Source organism: Heterocephalus glaber, unplaced genomic scaffold, assembly GCF_053883595.1.
Source record: "Heterocephalus glaber isolate CG9 unplaced genomic scaffold, H.glaber_assembly_v1.0 deba00001550, whole genome shotgun sequence".
Lineage (NCBI taxonomy): Eukaryota > Metazoa > Chordata > Mammalia > Rodentia > Bathyergidae > Heterocephalus > Heterocephalus glaber.
Window position 1 is genome coordinate 18,497,764 of NW_028258343.1, and position 6,447 is coordinate 18,504,210.

Consider the following 6,447-nt stretch of genomic DNA (forward strand, 5'->3'; position numbering starts at 1 on the left):
AGCCATACTTAGGTTTGTAAGGAATAACATAACACCTTCCCAGGAAACTATCTCCTCCTCTTCACGACATGAAATAAGCACTACGGAAAAAGTTGCAAAAATGGTAAACTGTTCGTGGGACAGGTTAAAATATAAGATTCCTTTTCACAGATAAACCTCAGCACGTAAGAAAATTGAGCAAGGAGTCCAGAAGACATTGGAATCAACTTGAAAACCTTGTGTGGTTTTTAGGACTGTGGTATTTGTGGGCACCAAAACTGGCAGAGCTTGCTCACGTTCTGAGTCACAAATTAAAGCTGTGTCATTTTTATTCACTTGTGAGAATTCCAGTTGCCCAACCGACCAGCCAGGAAATAATCTTTGGAAACAGAACCACTGGATAGGTAAAAGATCTTGACACTTCTGGAAATCATCAAGACAAATACAGGAGTTTATAGTTGCAATAGACTCTGTCATTTTAGAAATGAATAAGCAGACAGGCCAATCTCTAAGAGCAGAAGCTCAAATTGTATTCGCTGTGCTCTCAGTTCTAGCAAAGTTAGAAAACCAGATGTAGTCCTTCAATTAAAATTGAAACTAAATTAAAAAGAAGCTGCATAGAGAGTTCAACCACCATGAGTAAGTAATCATGATTAATCATACCAAATAAAGTGTTTACAAGGCTACTTTCGATGTGAATCATCTGAGTAACTATCTTAACCAGTAATTTCATATTTCTTCGACAGCTTTGTAAAACTTAAAATCATATGATTACAAATGATTTTAAAATTTCATAGGGCTCCTAGAGGCAGGTGATGAGTTATTGTAACACCTCCATTCTGGATGATTTAAACACATAGGACATATAGTAAGTTAGAAAGCCAGAATTTGATCAAACTAAAAAAAGTCTTAAGGAATGGAATGAATTTCCAGGTGACGATTTCAGGCCAGGAAATACAGGAGAAAAGCAATCTGTGTTGTCAAGGTGCACAGCATTCTTTAGACCAGGCAATAACTGTTTTCTACTTTTGTTCTGTTTTTGCACTGCTGAGAATAAACACAGCTACAGAAGTGCTCTACCACTGAGCTACACCACCAGCATAAAAACTGTTTTGAGTTTTACTATTTCAGCAGAAGAGAACGAAGCTGGTACTTTTTTTACTTCTATGCAAACAACCAAGCTGCCAGGACGCATCATCACTGGGCCCTTCTGTGTTGAGGACCTGCCCAGAGCAAGGCAGATGGGGCCCAAGCCAGGGCAGCCAAGAGGCGCAGCCCCAGGTCTCTCTTCAGTAGGAGACAGCACATCTGTTTCAAAGAAAAGCTTTGAAGAGAGAGAGGCTGGATCCAGGCGCTGTTTCCCATATAACAAACTAACAGCCACAGCCCACATGGGAGGATTAATTCTCTCTGAGTGGTTAATTCAGTCACGGAAAGCTCACAGATGAATGTCAGGATGAGCAGTCTCGTGTATTAGAGAAGATAGCATTATAGGGATGCCTTGATGTAGTAGTAAATTGTAATATTACAAAGAATATCAACTTTTGAAAGAGATAAATTGGGGCGGGGGATTTAGCTCAGTGGTTCCGGCACCTGCCTTGCAAGGCCAAAGTCCTGAGTTCGATCCCTGGTACCAAAAACAAACAAACAAAAGAGATAAACTGACCTCATGAGACCAGGATTTACGTGCACATAGTCCAACATACATAAACACTGCTACCACTACCACTGCATATCATCCAATTACTCTCAGAGTAGGCTTTATCTTCATGCAAAATTAGATGCATCTATCTATTGTGGATACCTGTACCTCTCAAAAACTGTGGGTGTGGAAGGTATTTAAATAGAGCAGAAACCTAGTCAGATCAGGGTACAGGCTCTGCTCAGCTTTCACAGTAGGTCTCTTGAGCAAATTCCAAACTGTCTCCATCACAAGTCACTCAAAAATACAGCAACCCATCTATCAAGCATACGCTACATGCTAGGAGCTAGAGACACAGGGGTCGTGAAAGTCCCAACCCAAGTGAGTCAGCTTCCCGTTACTCTAACAGGTACCTGAGATAAATCAACTGAAAAGGAAGAAAGGTTGATTTTGGTCCATGGTTTCAGAGTTTTCAGTCCACGATCGCTTTCCCATTGCTTTGGGGCCTGTGAGGAGGCAGAATATCACTGTGGGAGCATGTGATGGAGGAAGCTCTCCCCATCTCCTAGCAAGACAGCAAGGAAAGAAAAAGTCAGAGCTCCCAATGGCCCTTCAAGGTCACATGCACGCATAATTACCCAACTTCCTCCCCCAGGCCCCTCCCCCTTTTAAAGAGCCCATCGCCCCCCAGTAATGCACAGGCTGAGGACCAAGACTTTAACACGAGCCTTCTCAGGACACTTATCCAAACCATAGCCTAACCCAGAGAGGTTTCCTACCTCCTAAGGGAGTCACTGCCAGGAGACCTGTGGAGCCCACAACAGATCAAGTCACAGGTACAGGTCGAGAGGGGCACAAGGGAAATTTCTCTAGCATCTGGGGTGGGAATGGGAAGAGCTCAACAGGGGGAAAGATGCATAAGCTAATCTCAGAGCCCTGGCTGGAATTTAACGTACAGACATGGCCAAGGTGAGGAAGGTCCCAGGCCAAGGGATGCACACAGCACATGCACATGGCGAGGCACAAAACACCACAGTGTGCTCAAGAACCAGTAGTTGAATTGTCGTTGAGTTTAAACATAAGCCAGTTGTGTTAATATATTCTATCATTTCCTCATAAATACACAAGGCATTACAGCTACATTGCTGATCTTCCTCATCATTTAACACTGGGGAAAAGATCCCATGAATTTTCTTTGAAATTTTACAAGATCATCCAAAACACGTTCTGCTGGAAAGTTACAAACATGATTACAGTAGACATTAATTCATAAATGACTTACAGTTGAACTTAAATGAAGAGGAAAACCCCCACAATTTATTTCTCTTCCATCACCCCTGGATTTTGGGTTAAGCACTTCATTCAGTTCTTTATTGGGCAGCACCAGGTGGCAGAAGTTATTTCTTGAGGCAGAGTGCAAAGGTTAAGAGCTCTGGAACTGGACAGAGTCAGGTTTGTACCTTGCCTTTGTTTCTCAGGAACTGTGTGACCAGAGTAGGTTTCTGATCTTCTCTAGCCTCAGTTTCTTTGCATGTAAAATAGGTGCTATAGTAGCATGAGGCTCAAAGAGTCTAAATAAATAAGACTATATGTAAGAGCTTTGCAGTATCCAATGTGTAGTCAGAGCTCAATAACAAGTTATTTTGGATATAAAAAATACAGGTTTCAGATGGACTTGGTTAGGAATCTGATTTTTCAAGTAAAATAAACTAGTTTTCTTCTTCTCCTTTAAAAATATACAGCCAATCTAAATTGTTCTTAGTAAACTCCCTAAACTTCTTGGAAGTTATCTCTCCACATTTTACTCTAGATTAAAGATGCTTATATAATTTACTATAAATAGGTCTAGAAGAGAAGTGCCCATACATGAAAGAAGGGGCTATTTGGATATTTGAAAAGCCTAAAGCACATGCACAGCTTGGCACCCCTACAATAGGCAAAGCCCACTGGAGCAGTCGCCATGGCAACCTTGAACATATTCGCCCTGGGGCTCAGTAAATGCTATCAACCACCTGACACTCAGATCAGTGGTATACCACAGTGCTTTTCAGCCCTGTCTGCAAATTGGAATAACCCAAGATCTTTTAAAACTTGTCACCTGGTTGACTTTGGACCAGGAAAGTGTATTTTTTTTAAATTCTCATGTGGCTCAAACGTGTGTCCAGGGTTGTGAAGCACTGGTGAGGTATAATACCCACTCAGCTTTTGGAAAACAAGAGAAAGAAAGAGGGGACACTTGTCATATATAGGGACAATGAAGACTGTCATATTCTGATGTTATTTTCCACGAATACTTTGGAAAGAGGAAAGTAATTTCTAAAATGTCTTTGGTTTAATTTAATTCAATTTTATTGTAATGTTTACTGAGTGCTGACTATATACATTGCACATTGTGCTAATAACTACTGGGAATATTTTTTAAAAGTCAAAGTTTTGGCAGAGGAAATAATCTGGTTAGAGAGACCATGTTTACACATAAAGACATATTCAGAGATAACTGTAACACAGTAATATGAACAGCTGGCCACTCTGACTCCAGTGCTCCCAAGAAGGTCAGGAGAAATGGTCGAACTGGCCAGAAGCTCTGGGGAGGCTGAGAGTTGAGGAAAACTGAGGCACATTTTGCAGTAGTAATATGTATACAAACAGAGAAGAAAGGGGGAGAAATGCCAGCAAGTCTTTGGGGGAGGTACACTGGGAAGAATCTAGTTTTCAAGGCGTTTTCCTAGCCGGGCCTCCTTTGTGGTTTAAAAGCATTTCTAGCCTGCCCAACCTCCTAAGGGCTCTTCCTTCTTTATAATTTGTTGACTGTGTGGCATGTGAACAAACACACACCATGATAAAACATCAGCCGGGCCTCTTCCTCCAAAGGAAAAGTCTCTCAGATCAGCTTATGAGGAAAAATACAACAAAAACAGTGGAATAATCCTATAGAAATCAGATATTTTTAAAACACTTGAGTTTGTTTGTTCTCCTTCATTGTCCAGGCTTTCTGAGATTTTATTTTCTGGGCTAATGTTCTTTCTTTTACCATTTGTCTTCATTCCACAATCTTGGTCCCTTTGATTTGGCTGTGCCCTCCCCTTAAAATGCTGGCAATATTTACTCAATATTGGTTGAGAATTTTGCTTCTTTAATTTGCAATTTGTGGTTGGGAAATGATCTGCTTTTGTTTCAGGTTGTTTCATGTTCTCCAATATAATATTCTTTCTTACACTCCAATGGGCTCATTTACAAAACATTTAATGTCATTTGTGTCTTTGAAGAGCAATGTATTCGGTTAGAACAAAAGTGAGTGCCTACATAGAGCTTGTGATGGCTTATAATTGGCAAACTATTAAATTCACTAGGTTTGTGAACTAATAAAGAGGGTAGGAAACTTTGGATATTTACTCTTTTCTTTTATCTATTAACTTATTCATTCAAAAAGTGTTTATGGAAACACTTCCCTCTGTGCTAGACAGCATGCTAGGCACAAATAAGGCTCAGCTCCTCCCTCCAAATAACTTCGAATTCTTGGCAGTCTGGGAGCAGGCAGAAAAATGAAAAGCTAAAGCGCAAGGTGAATAATACTGTCGTAAAGGTAAGCATAGGAGCGAGGGGCAGGCCAGAAGGAAGCCACTATCTCAAAGTGATCCCGCCACTGTCTTCAGATCAAAGAGCTGTAGCTGTTCCAATAAAAGAACAATGACAACCCAGGAGAAAGCAGTGAGGTCCAAAGGCCCCAAGTCATACAATACCTCAAAGCTGAAAGTGTGGAGGAAGTGAGCAGAGAGATCACCAAAACTGTGAACATGAACCAAGGGTCAAAGATCTAGCATGTGAGCCCAAGGCTGCAGACTTAACTCCACAGATAGGTTTTAATTATTGAGCAAGGAAATTCATGACCTGGCTTTAGCACAGCTGTGATTTCGAAAGTCAATGAGGACAAGGAGACCAAAGGAAGCAGATGCAGTAAACTTTTGAGAATAATGAGACTACGAAAAGGGATGGACTGGAGAGGCAGTAGGGGGTAAAATGAACAGAACATGGTGAGGGACTGGATGAGGGGAGCTGTGGATGTGGAGAAAGAGCAGTCCAGGAGGAAGCCTAGGTTGCTAGCCCAGGTAACTGCCCAGATTCAAGGCCTGGAACTAAGCATTCCTCTCTAAACATTCACTGTGGCTTAAATAGATTTTCCCCAGAACTAAGTTAAACAAAGATGTTTCATTAATAATGGAAATTCAAATGATTCATTCATGATTCAGTAAACAAAATGGGGAAATTTTTCATCTGTGCTCATATATGGGTGATATCTTTTTTTTTTTTTTTGTACTGGGGATTGAACTCGGGTCCTTGCGCTTGCGCAGCAGGCGGTAAAACCACTGAGCTAAATCCCCGGTCCTATGGGTGATATTTTAATTGAATATTTCTTAATTTTAATCTACTACTTTTAACTAAATCAGCATAAAAGTTAGAGGCTTAGAGACTTTATTCTTCTAATTAAATCAACTAAGAACATTTTCCTCCAACTATTAAAACCATAGACCTCTGATATCACTTCCTATCCATTTGGTTTTATGGTTTTGCTTCACTGTTGTTGTTGTTGTTTTAAAAAGGCATTAATTTTAGAGCAATTTCATGTTCACAGCAAGATTGAGGGCTGGGAATTCAGTTCAGTGGTTCTGCCATCTGCCTCACAAGCACAAGGACCCGAGTTCAATCTCTGGTACCAAAAAAAAACCCCAAAAGATTGAAAGGAAACACAGAGTTCCCATAGACCCCCTCCTCCCACGCATACAAAATCTCCTGTTATTAACCCCACAGACATTTATTACAATTGATAA